This window comes from Hibiscus syriacus, unplaced genomic scaffold (assembly GCF_006381635.1).
Source record: "Hibiscus syriacus cultivar Baekdansim isolate YM2019G1 unplaced genomic scaffold, ASM638163v2 tig00110963_pilon, whole genome shotgun sequence".
Classification (NCBI taxonomy): Eukaryota; Viridiplantae; Streptophyta; class Magnoliopsida; order Malvales; family Malvaceae; genus Hibiscus; species Hibiscus syriacus.
Genome location: NW_024062936.1, coordinates 310,074 through 333,808, shown reverse-complemented (window position 1 = coordinate 333,808; position 23,735 = coordinate 310,074).

Here is a 23,735-nt window from a genome sequence, read left to right as displayed (position 1 = left end):
TTCTGTCTAAGGTTTGAACATTTCTCCTCACATACAACACTTGCATGGCATAACATAAAGCTCTATAATTGAGTTTGTCCCTTTTAAGTGGGAGTGAAAGCGACGTCTTCGTGAGAATTTATTCTCCGTGTCAGACCTAACAAGTAACTTTCAGGGTTCATATGCTCTATGTCTTCATGAGAATTTATTCTCCGTGTCAGGCATAGAGAAATGTATCCCCTCGAATTGAACTCGATCCACTTTAGTCTGTGATAGACTAAGATTGAGGGTTAACAGTCCAAGGGGGCACTAACAAGGACAATTCGGGTACCTTTATTCTTAGATCTGAAACCTTGCATATAATAAACCCTAGAAACTCTTCCGATCTGAAGCCATGCCGAAATTTTGTCCAAAATAGGTGTACACATAGGAGAAATGAATTCTAACTTTCCTTTTTATTTATTTATTTTCTTACTGGTTAAATTACATGCAAATTTAAATTTTTTAATAATTATGAAAAAACATGTTTAAATAAAGATATTTAGGTAGATATTATTATTAAATTTCTTTATTATGTAAACTAATTCATTTTTTTTGTGTGTTCTTTATTTCTTCTGTTTGCATAGCATCATACAGGATAAAAGGCATTGATCCTCGTGTTAATTGTCTCATTGGAAAGCCTTCATCCATGGATAAAAAGTGTTCAAATCAAATAATTCTAAACTCAGAAGTAAGACAGTGGGCTGAGGACTTACAAAGACAAGGAGGAGACAGTCTGCAAGATGATTATGTATCGGACTTGGCCAGTTATGCTCCAGTTTCACTAAAAAGAAATGATATGCAAGATTTGCGAAGCATTTGGGAAAGTTGGGACTCAAACAAAAAGTTGCAGTTTTATCAGACTTATGGAGATATCCCATATTTGCTCTATGTCGAAGTTGATGATGACTTACTTCGAGCCCTAATTCAATTCTGGAATCCAGGGTACAATTGCTTTACTCTCAATAAGGAGGACTTGGTCCCTACTATTGAAGAGTACACAACTTTGCTACATATAGAAGGGGCTTTGGAGAATCGAATTTATTCAAAGTCAATTAAAACTCAACCCTTTCGAGTTAAATTAGCAAAGATTGCCGGAGTACGAGAAGAATGGGTGGCATCCCATACAAAACAAAAAGGCGAAAGCGAAGGCATTGCTTGGACCAACATTAAAGAACTTATTCAGAGTCATCCAGACACTAAAGTACGATTCGATCTATTTGCTCTGGGTATGTATGGTATGGTCATCTTCCCAAAAGTATTGGGATATATTGAAGCTACAGTAGTAGATTTGTTTGAGCAGCTACCAAAAAAGATTAATCTTGCTTCTGCAATTCTAGCAGAGACTTTCAGATCGTTAAATGCTTGTAGAAAGCTTGGAGGTGGACGATTCTCAGGGTGTACCCAATTGTTATATGTTTGGATCCGTAGCCATTTCTGGAGGACAGAAAAGGTTTCATACCGGCGCTTTAATACGGATTACTCACCATTAAAAGAATTTCTGGAGCAAGAATGGCCGAAAGAAATTAAGAAAGATATGTGGATTAATGCCTTTCGAAATCTGCAAAGCAATGACATTGTTTGGCGAGCCCCATGGAAAATCCAAAGAGAATTCTTTTACAAATGTAGTGATTACAACTGGATAATGCTGCTCGGATTGTGGGGAGGAATTGGATATGCACCACTTCTGGTCATAAGACAGTATGAAGGTCGTCAATTTGTACCTGTCACCGCTGGATTACATTCATCTGAGTTCGCATTCCACAGCAAAAATTATAAAAGAAATATCATGGAAGCCGTTACAGCTTGGAAAACAACTTTTTGTATCCGAGCTAAAGCAGCAAAAGAAATGCTAACTCCTGATTATGAGGAATGGAGATCTGTCAGGAAAAATGAAAATATTCCTCTACCAGATCAAAATGAGGATATCTCTATGGAAGATCGCATTAAGGTGGTTCCATCAGAGATTGAAATCCTGAGAGCTGAGTTTGAAGCAGAAAGAGAAGGCTGGTCGAGAGAATTAGAGCAAATGAGACGAGATAAAGCTATGTTGGGTGTTGACATTGACTTTCATTCATCACAATGTGCAATGTTGAGAGAAAACAAAGAAAAAGTTGATGGTGAATTTAGAGCATTAAAGAAAAATTACCAGGAGTTATATAAATCCCGGAAAGCATCAGGACCAAGCCAATCAACAGTACAGATGACTAGAGAATTGAACATCGAGAAAAATCGAGTTGAAGATCTGAAAGGAAAGAATAGCCGTCTACTCAAAAGCCTTGAGAAAGGAAAGCAAAAAATGGAAGATTTTGAGATTGACAGAAGAGAGCGAATTATAAAACACAAAGCTGAACACCGCGAGATCATGAATGAAATGCAAAGAGAAAGGGATCGAGCCAAAGATTTAGAAGAGATGAAGAATGACATCTTTGATAAATTTGAAGGTGAGAAAAATATCATGTTCAAGGGATTTGAATCTGAAATGAACCAGCTGATTGCCGAACTTGAAGTCAGAGGCCAAAAGATTGAAGAGTTCAATATTGAAAAAGAAAAATGGGAGCTGGAAAGAAAGAATTTCAACACCAAACTTGAGGTAGAGCAAGAAGTGGCTAGCAATTGGATGCAAAGATGCTGAAACAAGAATGTTCAAATCCAGAAGCTTAATCAAAGAACTCAAGAAGCACGAACAAAACTTGAAGAAGATCTGGACCAGTCTAGAAATAAAAACTCAGAGTTTAACGCTTACATTTTGCAACTTGAAGAGTCGTTATTTCAAGAAAAGGTTTGTCTAGGACCTAATGATCTCAAAGAAAGTAATGAGGAAAGTGCTTCACTGCGAAGACGCATTAGAGATCTTGAAAAAACTATGTACAATTGTCAAGTCAGAATCACTGAGTTAGAGCAAACTATTGAAGGAACTAATGATCAATGGCAAAAGTCAACTGATTTCTATGTAGAAAGAAGTGAAGAAAGAAGTAATATGATATTTGAGGCCATGGTACAAATGAGCGAAATTGCTAGATATGTTGGGGAACTAGCTGTTGAAGCTAAAATAATTGAGCATCACGTTGATCCAGTTTCTAAGTTTGGAAAGAAGGTGTCATGGTTAATGAAAGAAATTATAGAGCTTAATAGGAAAGTTACGCCTTATCTGTAGTTATGAACTATTATAAAGAAACTTTTGTATGCCGATGAAAGTTGTTCTATGACAGTTAACTTTTTGGGATCAATACCTTTTTGCATATATACATTTTGCATACATTCATTATTCATTTCATGATTTTCTTTATGTATAATTTTTATTATTAAGATAAAAAATTAATTAAAATTTGGAAAAAAATAATATCAAAAAATTTGTCAATCGCAGTTATTCTGGCCAAAAGAGAAATACAACATCACTACGGTACTAGACAAGCTACTAAGAGAATTATGGAGGATAAAATACAACGTATTGAGGAACAACATAATAAAGAACAAGCAGAAATGAGAATGAAGCTGGAGAAAATTGAAGACAGTATTGCAAATTCACAAGACAACATGATGCAGAAAATAGAAGACATGTTTAAAAGACAGGCTATCATTGGAAAAATGCATAAAAATCCTATATCTTTCAACCAAGAACCTATGTATCCTCTAGGTTTTCCACCAGAACCAATTTATCACTCTGGTACTACACCTATACAAATCAATGCTCGCACATCAGCATTTCAAGAAGCCAAACCACATGAAAATCGACAAGTGGATCCTGCATCTTCAAGCAAAAATCCACTTATATCAGATGTGAAAATAGGGGATTTTAATGCTGAGCATCTAATCCCATATTTGAATGAGCTGAATGAGAAAGAAAAAGTAAATGAAGAATTGACCAGACAGATCAAGAGCTTAGAAGAATGAATGAAATCCGTGGAAATAACTGAATCATTCTATGGATTTGACGTTAGTGAGTTGAGTTTGGTTCCAGACCTAATCCTCCCCATCAAGTTCAAAACTCCCGAATTTGATAGATATGACGGTACCACATGCCCTTTATCCCACATTACTATGTTTTGTCGCAGAATGGTAGGATATGTGAAAGATGAGAAATTGTTAATTCACTGCTTTCAAGATAGTTTGACAGGACCAGCCTTAAAATGGTATACTCAATTGACCAAAGCCAACATTAGATCTTGGAAAGATCTGGCTAAAGCATTCCTAGAGCAGTACCGCCACGTAACAGACATGGTCTCTGATAGATGGACTCTCCAAAATTTGGAGAAAAAGAATAACGAAACGTTCAGACAGCATGCTCAGAGATGGCGTGACACAGCAGCCCAAGTTCAACCACCTTTGTCAGAAAAAGAGGCCACAATAATATTTGTCCATACATTGAAAGCTCCTTATTTAAATCATCTAATGGGGAATGCTACCAGAAATTTTGCAGATTTGGTCATTTCTGGAGAACTTATTGAAAATGTCTTGAAAAGTGGCAAAATTTAATCAAATGAAGGGTCTAGTTCCAAAAGACCTATGTACCGGAAAAAAGAGAATGAAATCAACAATGCAAACTCTTACAACAAGGATTCATCGAAAAGTGTTATAATAACCCAGCCAAGGGTTAAGAAAGAGGAAACAAACACTAACCGAGCAGAGTCCAGAGGATCTCGAAAGGAAAATGAAAGGTTGTCTTTTACACCTTTATCGGTACCATATGCTGAGATCTATGATTCGCTGTTAAAAGAAGATTTCATACGGCCCTATCCTTTGGTTCCCATGCAACCACCATTCCCTCCATGGTATGATGTAAAGGCACACTGTGTTTACCATGAAGGAATTACGGGTCATTCTATTGAAAACTGTTTGGCATTCAAAAGGGTGGTTCAAAATTTGATCAACACTGGAAAGTTGGAATTCAATTCAGCATCTACATCAAATCATCCATTGCCAAATCATGGAGATAAAAATGTGAATGCAATTCAGGAAGAGAACAAAAATAAAGCAAAAACTGACATTTCTGAAATTAAATCTCCTTTTGTTTGGATATTTCAACAACTCTCTTTAGCCAGTATAATTCCACAATAATTCAGGCCACAGCATAATTAAGGCAAGAATTATTGTGAATATCATCAAGAGAAGGGGCATGAAATTCAACTATGTCCTGAGTTTAGGGATTTGGTGCAAAAATTGATGAATAGCAGAGATATAGAATTCTTTGAAGAAGAACCAGGGAAAAAAGAAGATGATGTTTGCTCATCAGAGGATTCTAAACCTAGTCAAAGAACAAATGATCCTATGATCATTAATGTGAAATCATCTACAGTAATTCCTGCACCAACAAAGCCGAAAGTAGTTATCACAACTCCTTTACCATTTCCATACAAGGATACCCGCAGGGTACCTTGGAATTATACTACCAATGTTTCAATGGTAGGAGGATCTGTTTCTCTAGAAAAAACAGAAGAGAAAATACAGAGTCTGGGTTCGACATCTGAAGCAGTGAGTGAAGTCGGATTCTTTACAAGAAGTGGGAGATGTTACTCTCCCGAAACATCCAATGCTTCAGAACAAGTGAAAACAAAAGGAAAAACCATGGTAATACCCCAAAAGGTATTTGATGATGAATCCCCTCCAGCATTCAATGAGCCTGTAACAGAAAAACAAGCGCAAGAATTTTTGAAATTCCTGAAACATAGTGAGTATAGTGTGGTTGAACAACTACACAAACAACAAGCGAGAATTTCTATTCTTGATCTATTGATGAATTCAGAAGCATATAGAAATGCTTTGATGAGAATGCTTAATCAAATATTTATCCCTGAATACATATCCCTCAATAAACTTGACAGAATTATGGGACATATAGCAGCTGACAATTACATAACGTTCACGGATGATGAAATACCTGAAGGCGGAATGGGGTCAGTAAAAGCTTTGAATATCACTACACATTGTCATGGTCATGTTTTGCCAGGAGTATTGATTGACAATGGATCTGCTCTCAACTTGATGCCTCTAGTCACACTTCAAAGAATGCCTGTGGATAAATCACACATGAAGAGTTATCAGAATATAGTACAAGCTTTTGATGGTACTCAAAAAGAGGTGCTTGGGAAAATGGAAATACCGTTATTAATTGGACCAGTTGTGTACAATATTGACTTTGTAGTGATGGACATTCACCCTACACATAATTGTTTATTAGGGAGGCCATGGATTCATTCAGCAGGAGCCGTTCCTTCTTCATTACATCAGAAATTGAAATTTGTTGTTGATGGACAACTAATATGCGTAGGAGCTGAAGAAGAAATCATTGCGTCTATAACAAGTGATGTTCCATATATTGAAACCAATGATGATGCTCTTGAATGCTCTTTCCGAGCTCTTGAATTTGTAAATGCAACCTTTATTGCAGAAGGAAGCAAAATTCCATATCCCAGATTATCTGATTGCACCAAGATGACGGTACGACAAACTTTAGGCATCGGAGCTAAAGCTGGGAAAGGTTTAGGAAAGAATCTTCAAGGGATTTCAGTTCCTGTAAGTATAAAGATGAAGAAAGATCGTTTTGGGCTTGGATTTAAGCCCAATTTTCAGCAAAAGAACAAAGAGATGAAAAGAAGGTGTGAAGACAGAAAGACGAGGTTGAAAGGAAAAGAAATCCTTTGGGAACACATGTTTTTCCCACAGTTAAAGACAACATTCAGATCAAGAGGAACAATTAATGTAGAACAACAGCTTGTTGAAGCCTTTAAAGAAGAAAAGTTGACGAAAGATCAAAGCATAGTTGAAGAAGCTATGAATGGATTATTTATCAAAATGATCATGAATGATAACAAGAATGGCAAATACTTGGATAGGATTCGGCCATGTTTTCCTGGAGAAACACTCAACAATTGGACCACTGAAGATCTTCCTATAGTTTTTAATATTAACACAGAGTAATATTCAGAACTAATCTTTATGTTTAGCTCAAAAGTATGAAAACTTTTTGTTATCTTGTAAAGGAAATTATGTTAACCTAATATTAAATATAAGAAATTTTCTTTAAAATTTTCAGATGGCAATCATTCTTTACATTTTCTTACATTTTTACATTTATTTATTTCATAAATTTACTATATTCTTTCGGAAATATGTCCGACTTAAATTTGCAGGTGTCACCATGTTAATAGCATGTTTATTCCTAAATTTAATCAAGAGATAAATTTAGAGCAGCCTATATGTCTGGAAGAAATCAATGAGTGTGAGGATGAACTGGAATGTGATGTTCCTACTGAATTATTAAGACTGGTAGAAAAAGAAGATAAACAAATTCTACCTCACAAAGAAGAGATTGAGACTGTGAATCTGGGAACAGATGAAGAAATGAAAGAGGTGAAAATTGGTACTACTCTGACAATCCAAATAAAACAAGAATTGATAAATCTTCTTCAAGAGTTCAAAGATATCTTCGCCTGGTCTTATCAAGATATGCCTGGTTTGAGTACAGATATAGTAATGCACAAGCTTCCAATCAATCCAGAATATAAACCGGTCCAACAAAAGCTCAGACGATTGAGGCCAGAAATGTTGTTGCAGATCAAAGAAGAAGTGATGAAACATATCAATGCAGGTTTCCTACAGGCAGCCAAATACCCATAATGGGTAGCCAACATTGTTCCCGTACCAAAGAAAAATGGGAAAGTTCGAATGTGTGTGGATTACAGAGATCTCAACAAAGCTAGTCCGAAAGATAGCTTTCCATTACCCCACATAGACACATTGGTAGACAATACTGCAGGACACGCATAGTTTTCATTCATGGATGGCTTTTCAGGATATAATCATATAAAAATGAATCCTGAAGACATGGAAAAAACAACATTTGTAACCATGTGGGGCACATTCTGCTATAAAGTGATGCCATTTGGATTGAAAAATGCAGGAGCAATATATCAAAGAGCCATGGTAACTTTGTTTCATGACATGATGCACAAAGAGATTGAAGTATATGTAGATGACATGATTGCCAAATCCCGAACTGAAGAAGAACATATTCAAAATCTGAGAAAGCTTTTCCAGAGATTGAGGAAGTATCAATTAAAGCTCAATCCCGCTAAATGCACTTTTGGGGTAACTTTCGGGAAACTTTTGAGATTTGTGGTCAGCAAAAAAAGAATCGAGATTGATCCAGATAAAGTAAAAGCAATTCAAGATCTTCCACCACCCAATACAAAAAAAGAAGTTTGAGGTTTTTTGGGAAGATTAAATTATATATCTCGGTTCATTTCTCAATTAACTGACAAATGTGATCCAATGTTCAAATTACTTCGAAAGAACAATCCTGAAGTCTGGAATGATGAATGTCAAGAAACTTTGGATATTATTAAGAAATATTTATCCAATGCCCCCATTTTAGTATCACCAATGCCTGATAGACCGTTAATTCTCTACTTGACGGTCTTTGAAAATTCGATGGGATGTGTACTAGGACAGCATGATGAATATGGAAGAAAAGAAAAAGCTATTTATTATATGAGCAAGAAATTTACTGATTGTGAAATTCGATATCCACCAATACAAAAATTATGTTGTGCCTTGGTGTGGGCTACTCGAAGACTCAGACAATATATGTTATACCATACTACTTGGTTGATATCAAAATTTGATCCTTTGAAATTCTTAATGGAATCACCAGCTTTGACAGGCAGAATGGCTAGATGGCAGATGTTATTATTCGAGTTTGATATTGTATATGTCAACCAAAAAGCGATAAAAGGAAGTGTCATAGCTGATTTTCTGGCCAGTCGTGCATCGAATGATTATCAGCCTTTGAGTTTTAATTTTCCAGATGAAGATTTATTGTACATATCCATGAATGAAGAAGTCAGAACAAATGATGCATCTGCATCTTGGAAGCTTTACTTTGACGGAGCATCCAACCCCTTGGGACGAGGAATCGGGGCAGTGTTAATTTCTCCAGAAAATATTTATTATCCCTTTACAAGTAGACTGGAGTTCTTTTGCACCAATAACATGGCGGAATACGAAGCTTGTGTTATGGGATTGAAAGCAGCTATAGAAAGAAAAATCAAATGTCTAAAGATATATGGAGATTCATCGTTAGTGGTGTAACAATTGTGAGATGAATGGGAAACAAAAGATCCCAAATTATTGGAATACCGAAATTTTACCCTCAAATTAGTGAAAGAATTTGAGAAAGTCACCTTCAATTATCTCCCTCGAGAAGAAAATCAAATGGCAGATGCTTTGGCTACATTAGCTGCTATGTTTCAGGCAACTAAGAAAGTTGATATGATGCCAATCAAAATGCAAGTATATGAAATTCCTGCACATTGTTATAGTGTGGAAAGAGAGGTAGATGGTAAACCATGGCATCATGATATCCTGTAATATATCAAAAATCAAAGTTATCCACAAAATGCATCTGAAATTGATAAAAGAACCTTGAGAAGAATGGCTGCTGGATATTTTCTTGATGGCGAGATTATGTATAGAAGAAGCAATGATCAAATGCTATTAAGATGTTTAAATACCAGCGAAGCCAGAAGCATCATTGAAGAAGTACACAGTGGAATATGTGGAACACATGCAAATGGTCTTTCCATGGCCAGAAAAATAATGAGATATGGATACTATTGGGCTACCATGCACACAGATTGCATTGATTATGCAAGGAAATGTCATAAATTCCAGATATATGCAGACAAGATTCATGTACCCCCATCTCCTTTACACGTAATGACATCACCCTGGCTATTTTCTATGTGGGGAATAGATGTCATTGGTGCAATCACACCAAAAGCATCGAATGGACATTGCTTCATCCTTGTGGCAATTGATTATTTTACCAAATGGGTTGAAGCTACTTCATATGCCAATATTAAGAGGTCCACAGTCTGCAAATTCATAAAGAAAGAGATAGTTTGCCGGTATAGTCTACCAGAAAGGATCATTACAGATAATGCTCTAAACCTGAACAACAAAATGATGACCGAACTTTGTGCACAGTTTAATATCAAACATGCAAACTCAGTGGCATATCGTCCAAAGATGAATGGGGCAGTTGAAGCGGCAAATAAGAACATCAAAAGAATTATTACAAAGACACTGAAACTTACAAAGATTGGCACGAGAAGTTACCTTTTGCTTTATATGCATACCGAACTACTGTTCGAACATCTACTAGGGCAACACCTTTTTATTTAGTCTACGGGATGGAAGCAGTCTTACCAATTGAAGTTGAGATTCCATCGCTTCGAATGTTGAGAGAAACAAAATTGGATGAATCCGAATGGATCCAAGCTAGATTTGATCAATTGAACCTTATTGAGGAGAAAAGATTGAAAGCTATTTGCCATGGACAGATGTATCAGAAACGGATGATGAAGTCTCATGACAAGAAAGTACATCCAAGAGAATTCCAAGAGGGTGATCTAGTACTAAAAAAAGATCTTGCCAATACATAAAGATTTCCGTGGGAAATGGATGCCTAATGGGGAAGGGCCATACGTTGTAAAAAAGGCCTTTTCCGGAGGAGCGTTGATCTTGGCAGAAATGGATGGAAAAATTCTGAGAAATCCAATAAACTCGGATTCTGTCAAGAAATATTATGCTTGAAGAAAAAAAATAGAAAGAAAAAAAAGAAAAGAAAAAGAGAAAAAAGAAAAAAGGGTGTCAAGATGAAAACCCGCAAAGGGCATCTTGTAACCAAAGGAAGGATTTGAGTTGAAAACCTGAAAGGGCGGCTCAAATGCATATTGATATTAGGCATCTGGCAATTGAACCCTCTTAAGATTTTGATAGTTTGGGAGAAATTTCACATCTACAAGCATTTTGACAACGTTTGAGATCTTCCAGACAAAAGCTTACATCATTACTCTAAATTGTGTCAATTTGATTAATTTAGAAATACTTATGCTAATAATTTGTTGAGTCATTTGAATTTTTATCATTCTTGTGCTTACCATAACTTTGAATACAATTTTATCTATTTGAGATTCAATTTATTTTCGAAAATTCAGTTTATTCTTTTATTTTGTAAATGGATTAACATAATTTTGAAATAAGTTAAAGATTTCTGAATATCACTTTATGTTAATACTTTTAAAAGCATAGAATACAAAGTAAGCAAATTATCACCATCATAAAGCCATGAACAAGTCATTATCTGCACTCTGGTTATATAGGGTAACACTGGTTACAATATTCCAAAAGTTGAAGATAACAAGTGTTACTGTCAACTAAACCGTTCCATGATTTGAAAAGAGTGGGATGTATTGGAGCAACATAAGAGACATTTTGTTGTAGCAATCATTGCATGTAAATGCACCAACAAAAATCTTCAAGCCCATGAATGATGTTTATTTTTTCTAGTAAGGTTGTTAGGCTGGATGCCACCGATAACAAGGTCGAGTCCTTTAAAACTACTCATCAATTGCTCCAACCGATCATCATTCAGTTCTTGCACATCTATTTTCAAAAGTATGCCAAGACAGTAAAAGGCAACCTCTGCATCATTAATCCCAGACAAAAGAGACAGGACTTTGATACCACCATGGAACATGTCTCTATACAGATCCTTGTATATGGTTTTTTTTAGGGAAACCTAGAAGCATTTCCACCTCATCAGATTCAAGTGAAAGATGAATGTGCTCATAGCATCTTCTGGAAGTATTCTTTGAGTTATCTGATCTGGTTTGGTATGAACTCCAAAACCCCATCATTGGACTTGAAAAATGAATGTGCTCATAGCATCTTCTGGAAGTGTTCTTTGAGTTATCTGATCTGGTTTGGTATGAACCCCAAAACCCCATCATTGGACTTGAAAGATGAATGTGCTCATAACATCTTCTGGAAGTGTTCTTTGAGTTATCTGATCCGGTTTGGTATGAACCCGAAAAACCAATCATTGAATTTAAAAGATGAAGGTGCTCATAGCATCTTCTGGAAGTGTTCTTTGAGTTATCTGATCTGGTTTGGTATGAACCCGAAAAACCAATCATTGAATTTGAAAGATGAAGGTGCTCATAGCATCTTCTGGAAGTGTTCTTTGAGTTATCTGATCTGGTTTGGTATGAAACTACAGAACTAATCATTGGATTTGAAAGATGAATGTGCTCATAGTACAAATAAAAAGACCCAATAGCATCTTCTGGAAGTATTCTTTGAGTTATATTATCTGGTTTGGTAGAAACCACAGAACCAATCATTGGAATTAAAAGATGAACTGCATGATCGTTTTCATTAAGAAGCTTCTTTTCAAGCTTCTTCTGCTTATTCCTTTTCCAAAAATCATAGCCCAGGTTTTGCCTTTCTTGTAATTGGGGTCATTGTATAATGAATTCCTACATTCTACTGGAAGAAGTACGTCAGCAGCCTTAGCCATTTGATCAGCACATATAAAATCTGTCAATTCTGCAATTGATGAATCTGAACCACATCTCTCCATGGTTATTGAAGCCTCAGCCTCTGAGAATCCCATTTTTGTCAAGTGTAATAGTTTACTCTCCTCATCAGAATCAGAATTCAAGATTTTCTCGGTATTAAAAGAACTATCGATATCTGCGAAATCATCTTGAAAGATCACTTCATAATCAGATGAGTTGTTATCAGAATCAACATGTTGCATGAATGCAAGCTTTTCAAGAGCCTATACTATTGAGTTTTATTCTCAAGAGATTTTGTGACATTATATCTACATCTACATTTGTCAAAGATAATAGATTCTCTGATTTGAAGAAGAAAGATTTATTGGGTTTCTACAACTAAAGAAATACTCAGTTCACCAATCTGAAATCAAATAACTTAACATTCATGCATCATATTTAAGCATTTGCAAAAATAGGTGCATTTTCATTCATTCTCATCCATGTTGAATTTTGACAGGAATTTCAAAGATTTTAGCAAAGATTCAAATCCATCATTTGATGGACCAGCATTACCAGTTCGAGTTCATAATAAGAAGAACTCATCTGAAGAAGGAAGAAGAAGTTCATAATGAGAAGAACTTGTTCAACTTTTTGCTTGAATTCATGATTTAATGGATCAGCATTTCCAGTTCGAGTTCATAATGAGAAGAACTCATCTGAAGAAGGAAGAAGAAGTTCATAATGAGAAGAACTTGTTCAACTTTTTGCTTAAATCTATCATTCAATGGATCAACATTTCCAGTTTGAGTTCGTAATGAGAAGAACTCATCTGAAGAAGGAAGAAGAAGTTCATAATGAGAAGAACTTGTTCAACTTTTTGCTTAAATCCATCATTCAATGGGTCAACATTTCCAGTTCGAGTTTGTAATGAGAAGAACTCATCTGAAGAAGGAAGAAGAAGTTCATAATGAGAAGAACTTGTTCAACTTTTTGCTTAAACCTATCATTCAATGGATCAACATTTCCAGTTTGAGTTCGTAATGAGAAGAACTCATCTGAAGAAGGAAGAAGAAGTTCATAATGAGAAGAACTTGTTCAACTTTTTGCTTAAATCCATCATTCAATGGGTCAACATTTCCAGTTCGAGTTCGTAATGAGAAGAACTCATCTGAAGAAGGAAGAAGAAGTTCATAATGAGAAGAACTTGTTCAACTTTTTGCTTGAATTCATGATTCAATGGATCAACATTTCCAGTTCTAGTTCATAATGAGAAGAACTCATCTGAAGAAGGAAGAAGAAGTTCATAATGAGAAGAACTTGTTCAACTTTTTGCTTAAATTCATCATTCAATGGATCAACATTACCAGTTCGAGTTCATAATAAGAAGAACTCATCTGAAGAAGGAAGAAGAAGTTCATAATGAGAAGAACTTGTTCAAGTTTTTGCTTGAATTCATGATTCAATTGATCAGCATTTCCAGTTCGAGTTCATAATGAGAAGAACTCATCTGAAGAAGGAAGAAGAAGTTCATAATGATAATGAGAAGAACTTGTTCAACTTTTTGCTTAAATCCATCATTCAATGGATCAACATTTCCAGTTCGAGTTCGTAATGAGAAGAACTCATCTGAAGAAGGAAGAAGAAGTTCATAATGAGAAGAACTTGTTCAACTTTTTGCTTGAATTCATGATTCAATGGATCATCATTTCCAGTTCGAGCTCATAATGAGAAGAACTCATCTGAAGAAGGAAGAAAAAGTTCATAATGAGAAGAACTTGTTCAACTTTTTGCTTGAATTCATGATTCAATGGATCAACATTTCCAGTTCGAGTTCATAATGAGAAAAACTCATCTGAAGAAGGAAGAAGAAGTTCATAATGAGAAGAACTTGTTCAACTTTTTGCTTAAATCCATCATTCAATGGATCAACATTTCCAGTTCGAGTTCGTAATGAGAAGAACTCATCTGAAGAAGGAATAAGAAGTTCATAATGAGAAGAACTTGTTCAACTTTTTGCTTGAATTCATGATTCAATGGATCAGCATTTCCAGTTCGAGCTCATAATGAGAAGAACTCATCTGAAGAAGGAAGAAAAAGTTCATAATGAGAAGAACTTGTTCAACTTTTTGCTTAAATTCATCATTTGATGGATCAACATTGCCAGGTAGAGTTCATAATAAGAAGAACTCGTCATCTGAAGAAGAAGAAATTCATAATGAGAAGAATTTGTTCAACCTTTTGCTCAAATCCATCACTTGATGGATCAGCTTTTTTAGAGAAGTTCATAATGAGAAGAACTCATCTGAAGAATAAAAAGTTCACAATGAGAAGAGCTTATTCAACCTTTTGCATAATTCTATCACAGAAGCAGATAGATTAGCATCAACCTTTCCAGAGAATGTTCATAATGAGAAGAACTCATCTGAAGAAGAAAGAAGAAGTTCATAATAAGAAGAGCTTATTCAACCTTTTAAATGACTCTATCACAGAAGAAAATAGGTCAACATCATCTCCAGCGGAAAGTTCATAATGAGAAGAACTCATCTGAAGAAAGAGAAGAATTTATTCAACATCTCCATACTAATCAAATGAAGCCAAATGGATAAAAAAAAATTATCTTTTCGTCTTTGCCCTATTCTTGTTAATACAAGAATGAGCAAAGAGGGGCAGCTGAAGATACTAAATTTTTTTTACCCATTTTATTATTATTATTATTATTATTATAATTATTATTATAATTATTATATATATTATTATTATTAAAAAAATAAACAAATAATTACAAACAAGCCCATATTATCTGGCCCAATTACAAATGGCCCAACTAAACCCTAACAGATTAGGGTTTGATCTAACCCTAGCCGCCTCATCATCTCAGCCGTTGGATCTGAGAGATCCAACGGCCCACACTCCTCCAGATGCAAACCCTAGGGGATGATACCCTAGGGCCACGCGGCCGCCGCAGCTGCTCCCACCATCTCCACCGCTGCCACGCCTTGCTGAAGACTCTAGAAGCTTTGCTGCTTCAACACCCGCCACCCACGTTGCAGGCTCTAGGGGTGAGTCACCACATAGCTCGGTGACTCATCGAACTCCATCCTTAGGACCGGTCCGAGACAAGCGCCGGTGATGGCTATAAAGCTATCACCCAACCTGCAAAGACAAAAGACAGAGAACAACAACAAACATAAAAAAAAAAAAGACAGAGAAAGAGATACGAACAACCAGAGCAAGAACTACAGACACGAGAGAAAATCAACACCCAACAGCAACCAAATAAAGAATGAGAAGAGGAAAGGAGACTTACCAAGGGAACTGCCGTCATCAGAGCCTCCCTACGTCTTTGAAACCGAAAGGTCGAAGGTAAAGAACCTTAGATCTACATATTTTGGTAATGATCTAGGTTAAAATACCCTCGGATTTGGCTTTAGGGAAAGCAGGGCTTCGATTTAAGGTATATATGTAATTTTCCGGCCACCATTAACGGTGGCCGGCGGTGGAGACCGACATCGAAGTACGGTATCCGGCGACTGCCGGAATTCCTCCGGTTGGAGGAAAATAGAGAGAGGCGAGAGAGAGTTATAAAACTCTCTCTGTTTGAGAGAGAAAAGAAAGGAAAAATGGGGAAGCTGGCCCGAAGGGCCAGCCGTTTGGGACTTAAATAGCCCTCCCCAAACGACGCCGTTTTGGGGAGGGGTTTGTCTGTAATTAACTAAAGGTTAAAACCTTTCCGCAGCCATCCTAACTTGTAATCTTTATATTTTAGTCACTAAATCAATTTATAATCCTTTTAATTCGGTTCTTTAATTTTAATTTTATTTATTTTAATCATTTCTATTAAATAATATATTTAGGATAAATACGTATTTAGTCCTTTAGTTTTAATAAATAATATTTTAATCCCGAGTATATATTTTTAATTTATTTTAATCTGATATTCTAATTTTTTATAATTTTATTTTAGTCACTAAATTAAAAAATAAGGAAAATAGCATGTTTAATCCCTATAATTTTAAATAATTAATTACAAATTAAGTATTTAATTTTATTAGATTATAATTTAGTCACTAATTTTAAATATTTTCATTTATTTTACTTCTTTTAAATATATAGTTCTAATTGTATTTTTATTGTTTTAATTTTACTTGTTTATATATTTAAAAATTATTTTTATTATTATTATATAGTCATATAAATATAAATATATATATAATAAATAATAATTTATATTTTTATATATAAATTATTTTAATATTTATTTATTTATTTTTCAATATTAAAGAAAAGGGCAGTCTTAATACAACTGGATGTTCTATTCTGATATTTTAAAAATTAAATATTATAAAAAATTATAATTTAATTTTATTTAAATTATTATATTAATATTTATTAATATCGAAGAAAAGAGCTGTCTTAAGGCACCTAGAAGTCCTTTTCTGATATTTCTAAATAAATAAATATTTTATTTATAAATATATATAAATTATTTTTTCTCATAATTATAATTTTGAAATAATAGGATTATGAATTAAATATATCTTTGAATTTTTAAATTTCTAATAATAGAGACAAATTATAATTAAAAAGTACCAATTTTGGGCGTTGTAGGGGTGCTAATCCTTCCCTAAACGTAACCGACCACGAATCCCTTTTTATTATTAAAAAAAACGAATTTTTGGTTATAAACGCAGATCATTTCATCTTTTAACTGATGTTTTCTTAAAACTTTTTTTAAAATATAATTTTTAGGTATTCGACCTACCTAACCCAAAAAGCCGATGGCGACTCTCAAATTATTTTAAAAACTATTTATTCACATCAATTTTCTCGCCAAGTAAAAAATCCGTGCCCGGACGAAAACCGGTTATGACAATAATAATTCATATATTCAATTAACGTAGTTTTTTGAAACTAAATTTAAAAAAAAATATTCTTATCACTAGAGTTATTAAATAGGTTTAATATTTGATGATGTTAAATATATAGAGAAAAAAAGTCAATGGCCTGTTTTAGTTACAAGTAAAATTTTTAATTCCTTGTGTCTACTAGAACCTTATGACTGAATCATTGATTACAATGGCACGAATATTTCAACAGTGAACCGCTCAAACTTTTACCTCAGCACTACATATTATAGGTTTGATTAAGTCCGTAATTCATTAACTTAAATAAAAAAAATTCTCTCATAATTATTATATTCATATGTAACAGGCGTTACCCATATGCCATTGAATAATGTATTTGATTGAACTTGTTATCACTAGCCAAGTAGTATTTGTTAATTCATAAAAAGAATCTAACACATTTAGAGTATTAATGTCTTTTGAATTTGGTTTAAGGATGTAAGTATTTAAATTTTTGATAAAAAAATTAACAATTTTTGATAAAAAAATTAACAATTTTTTTATATTTTATTAAATTTTCATTTTAGAAAACTTATATCACAAATAAATATTCAAAGTATGTCTTTTTTTTTTATTGAAATACTTAAAGTATTTTTTTAGTCAAACTAGACACCTGATCTTTCAATATGTAACTATTTTAAATTTAAAAAATTAAAATAAATTAAAAAGGATCAACAAAAATTAATTCAGAAGCAACAAGAAAAACCATGACTTACATTGAAACAAAAGAAAGTTAAAGTCCAAGTATTTCTCTTTATCCGGTTTAACAAAAGTACCGCCACGAAGGGTCTGACGTTGGAGACGCGATTTAAGTTAGTGAATAGAAATATAAGTCCAAATTCTTTTATATAATGACCTAACTTTTATTTATATAAGACTTAAATGTGTTATTGCCCCCTAAACTATATCATTTGTATCAAGTTGTGTTTTAAAATATTTTTTGGGACGTTTTGCCTCTTTAACTTTATATCTTTATCTTGTTTGTCCCAAACCGTTAACTCCATTAAAAAAATATGTGAGTAAATTACCTATTTAGTCACTAAACTATTTCTATAGTTATGTTTTAGTCACTTATTTTTTTTTAAAATCATCACTGAAATTAAGTTTTTTTCTCGTTTTTGTCACCCAATTCAATTCGATTAATTTTTTAAATTTATAATATATGTAAATTAATTTTTATTTTTTTTACTTGACACAAATTTAATTTTCAACAATATGTAATATCATAAAATAAATAATAAACAACATATTAAATTGTATGTAATTAAAATTCTATTAAAAGAAATATTAGTTATTTAATTAAAATATCATAAACGATAATTGCACAACGTACAACTAAACATTGATCACCCTAATCTCATGCACTCCAATATATTTTCTTGTCGATCTCATAAACATAATCAACAATACTAAAAAAATTACGAATATAAAATATACAAATTGATTTTTTAAAATCTCATAATTTAATTTTGAAATTAAAAAATATTAATTATATTTCAAAATTTTTAAATTGATATATTTTTAAGTGTTTTTATGAAACCAAACAAAATTGAATTCATTGTTTTGAAGGTTCTATTAGGAAAACCTATGAAATCCCTAATCCCCAATTTTTTCTCTTATTTCTTTCCCACCATTTCTATCCCAGATAACACCGACCTTCACTGCCACTTGCACTGTCTATATCGCTATTGGTTGATATCTTTAAGCTTTTTAAAAAAATAAAAAAAAAACTTTCTTCTCTGGAGGTGTTTTTATTTTTACCGGTTTAATTAATTTTTTCAAATATTTCCATTTTATTTTAATTGTTTGAAAACCTAGATATTGTTGTAGGAAATCACTTGCAAAAGCCCCAATTCCGTCTTTTTTTGGGCGGATTTCTTTGAAATTTGAATGCAATTTTAATAGCTATTTTCTGCTTAAATTATGGTTTGGTATCAACTTTTTTTGTTGTTGTCAATTTTATTATTTACTATTATTTACATTATATATTATTTATGTTACATATAACTTAATATATTACTTATTATTCATGGTATAATACTATTTGTTATTACAAATTAAATTTATATGTGGAGTAAAAAATGATATAAATGAATTCTTATATTTATAAATTTTTAAAAATAAATCGAATTGAATTGGGTGATCAAAACGTAACAAAAACTTAAGTTTAATGATGATTTTGAAAAAAATAATAATTAGGTGACCAAAACAGAACCACATAAATAGTTTAGTGAGTAAATAGGTAATTTACTCGCGTGTTTTTTAATGGAGTTAATGATTTGGGACAAACGATGTAATGATTTAAAGTTAAGGGGGCAAAACGTCCAAAAAAATACTTTACGGAGTACTCAGTACAAATGATATATTTTAGAGGGCAATGATGCATTTAAGCCTTTATATAAATATAAAGTCATTCATCTTGTACAAATTATATTTTATATATTTATCTCTAACTATCTTATACCTCAATTGTCTTTCTAAATTTATTTTACTAAATTTTTATAAAATAAAATAAATATTATAAAGTCTTTCTTAAAAGTTATGAAATTAAATTTTATCTATAAATTATCATGAAAGTACACAACTAAAATATATAAAAAATAATTATAAAATTAAGATGAGCATTTTAATGAATATAACATGACAGAAGGAAGTAAACTTTGCATAAACATGATCTAAAAAATTAATAGAAAAATCGACTGATCCTACAAATTTATGTTAGATACAACTCTATCTTTCTTAACCTTGTATAATGAATTGTATATTGAACTTTAGTATTGTTATCGGGTGACAAACATCGTAATTGTCAAACAAATATTTATTTATTTTTCAAATGAAATAAATTAAAAAACGTAGTATATAGAAGAAATGATCGATCCGCAAGAACTTAGAAATTTCTAACTTTGAATTGTGTTGATCATAATCCAAGGAAACTGTAAGTAAAAAGATAAAAAAAAAGGATTTAGTAATATAAAAACTAAATAAAATGAATTAAGTAAACAAACTTGAAAATAATAATGATGAAAAATAGACTCAAGCTTCGCTTTGCCTCAATTTATTTCGATCATCGATAGAAATTTTACTTTGGGATTCATACCGATTACAGTTTACAAGGCTTAACTCTTGTAACTTATTTTTCTTTCCGGTAAACCAATATTCCCAAGTCAACCTTCGGAATTCAGTCATTGCTTGGACTAACCACGACTATCGCCGTTAGCACCAATACAACTTTAAGCTTTGGAAAAGTCCGACTCAGGTTATGTTGTTCAATAAGAATCAAACTCGATCTCAATTTTCCTTAGCGGATCGCCGTTAAGTGTGTTCATAAGAAGTTGAATTTACTACCGGCTGACTCTTCCTCCCAACTGTAAATCTAAACAACATTCAAACCAATAAACTCTTTTTGAAATGGAAGTGTTGAGATTTTTTTAAAGAAAATGTCGATTGTCAATCCAAGTTTGCAGAAAATTAATAATGATATATGAAGATATTAAATGCTTTTTAATTCTCACCAAATGAATTGAGTCATTGCTAAGCCATCGGCTAAATGAAAGAAAAGAAATTTGAATAAAAATCCGAGAGAATTTTATAAATCGAAAGTAAAAAAGTATATTCTCAAGCGTCATCCTATGAGGAATTTATAGTCTAAAATATCTTAAAGATAGAAGAAATATTCAAAATAAAATATCTTAAAAATAATCCAAAAGATTTATCTAAAGTATTTTTCTTATAATTCAAACTTAAATTCCTTAGATAATTTCATCCGTCCATCTTCTAGAAGATGCTGACTAGACTGCATTCTAGAAGTTGCTGTAGACTAGACGATTATGCTAGGTTAAAAAATGTCGTACCCCAAGTCATGCCCATTACTCCAGCCACGATTCAAAAAATAAAAAAAATGCATAATTTACTCTTTTACTGTTGGTTCTGGATAATAAGTTTATGAACAAAAATATGTCAAAACAGAACAAAATCAATAATATCAAATTAACAAAGAATAATGATTAACAAATTATATGCAAATTTGAACAGTTATCATCATGCCTAGAGTGATAATGACTAATTATATGTTGAAAGACTAAACAAATCTATCTATCGGATAATAAATTATAGATCACATACATTTATCGATTTTCACGTCGAGGTACTGTAATTATATGGAAGGTATAAAATTTCAAAAATTCTATAAAATAAGAATAGAAACATAATTTTTAAAGATATCCAGAGAAATACAACAAAAATCAATAATTTTTTTATAAATATTAAATCTAATCTTAATCATACTTAGAGAGAAGAGAAATGGAGATTTTAGGAAAATAGATAATAGTCTTATGAGTGCTTTTAAAACCGATGACCTAAAAAAATATGAAAATAAAGATAAGTAATTTGATCAACTAACCAAACATGCTTGCTCAAATCAATAACCTTTTTAATTACAATAAAATTTTTTATTCCTAAGGTCTATTAAAATTTAGGACAAATAACGAGTTTAGTATCTAAACTATCAGTTTTAGTTTGTTTTAGTGTCTAAACTTTTAATTTTTTTCAAAATCATAACTAACATTTAATTTTTATTTCATTTTAGTACCTTATTGTTAAAAACTTAACACTTTTAGTACCTAAACTATCAATTTTGGTTCATTTTAATACCCAAACTTTTATTTTTTTTTTAACTTATTTTTTATTTTTTAACAATGTACTAAAATGAAACAAAAATAAACATTTGAAATGATTTAAAAAATAAATATTAAAATATTAAAATTGATCAAAATTAAAAATTTAAATACTAAATGCTAAACCATAACTTACCTTAAGATTTAAAACCTTACGGCTAAACCATTAAAGGGGCGTTTGGTTGGCGTCATATTAGATTATCGGGGGAATGAAATGTCATTTCCCTGTTTGATTGGCAAACATTCTCAACCCCCGATAATCCTTTATTCCCAACAGTGATATTTTGGGAGTATATTACCGGGAATGTGATTACCCCCATTCCCTTTGGTATTGTTGGATTATCGACATTTTGGACTAAAATGCCCTTAATTTTTTTTTCAAAAATATCCTTATTCTGTCGTTGAATAACAAAAATTATATGAAGGTTAAATTATAAATTTATCTTTAAACTGTTTTAGATTTACAAAAAAAATATATAATTATAATTTTATATGAAGTTCAGAGGTAAAATAAAATTTTACCCTTTTATTAAATATATTTATCTTTTCAATTTTGTAAAAAAAATTATATAAATTTTATGAATTTAATTTTTAAATAAAATATATAAATTAATTATAGTAATATTATAGTAGAATTCAACTGGTTAAAAAAACAAATATATAATAAGGACAATTTGATAAAATATACATTCCAATAATATTTTATTCCTTTAACCAAACATTGTAATCTTACATTCTTGTTAAACGAACCAAACACAAAATACAACATTCCAATAATCTTAATCCCGTTGGTAATCATATTCACACTAATAATCTTATATTACATGAACCAAACGCATGCTAATTACAATGGCACGAGTATTTCAACTGTGAACCGCTCAAACTTTTGCCTCAGCTCTACATATCATAGGTTTGAATAAGTCGGTAATTCATTAACTTAATAAAAGAATCTCTCAAAATCTTTTAAAACTTAGTTATGACATTATTATACTCGTATATAACAGTCGTTACCTATATGTCACTAAATAATGTATTTTATTGAACTTTATATCACTAATCAAGTAGTAATTTTTAATTCTTAAACTAATAAATAAAAAATTTATTTAGTGATATTAATGGTAAAAAATATTGTTATTCTTAGAAGATATAGATTCGAACAATTACATTTATAAGATGTATGCTTATATTATCAGTAGATTAAAAATTCTAAACATACATTATCTTATGTTTATACTATACTATTAAAAAAATCAAACTAGTTTAGAGTATTAGTGTATTTTGAATTTGGTTTAAGAATGCACGAAGTTTTTAAACTTTTGAAAAAGTAATTAATTCTTTACTTTTTTATATTTAATTAAAATATTAAATTGAGAAATTAAATTAATTAAGTCTTTGAATTAAGAAATTCAACTAATTAAATTATTGGGTAAAATATATAAATAGTCTCCTAATTATATGGTGTTGTTTCATTGAGTTCTTCAATGATTAAAAGTTACAAAATGATCCCCTCACTATAGGATGTTATTTTGTTGAGTCATCTGACTATTAATAGTTACAAAATAGTCACACGACTCTTCGTTATATTCCAATTTAGTCTTTTTTCGTTAATAAGTTGACGACAATATGAGCTGAATGTTAATATATTATCTAAGATATGATAAAATTTGATCACAGAATCATACACAACTATCATATCTCAGAAACTAGATTAACACCTAACTCAAACTGTCGTTAATTTTTTAACGAAAAATGACGAGTTTAAAACATAATGAATAGTCAGATACCATTTTATA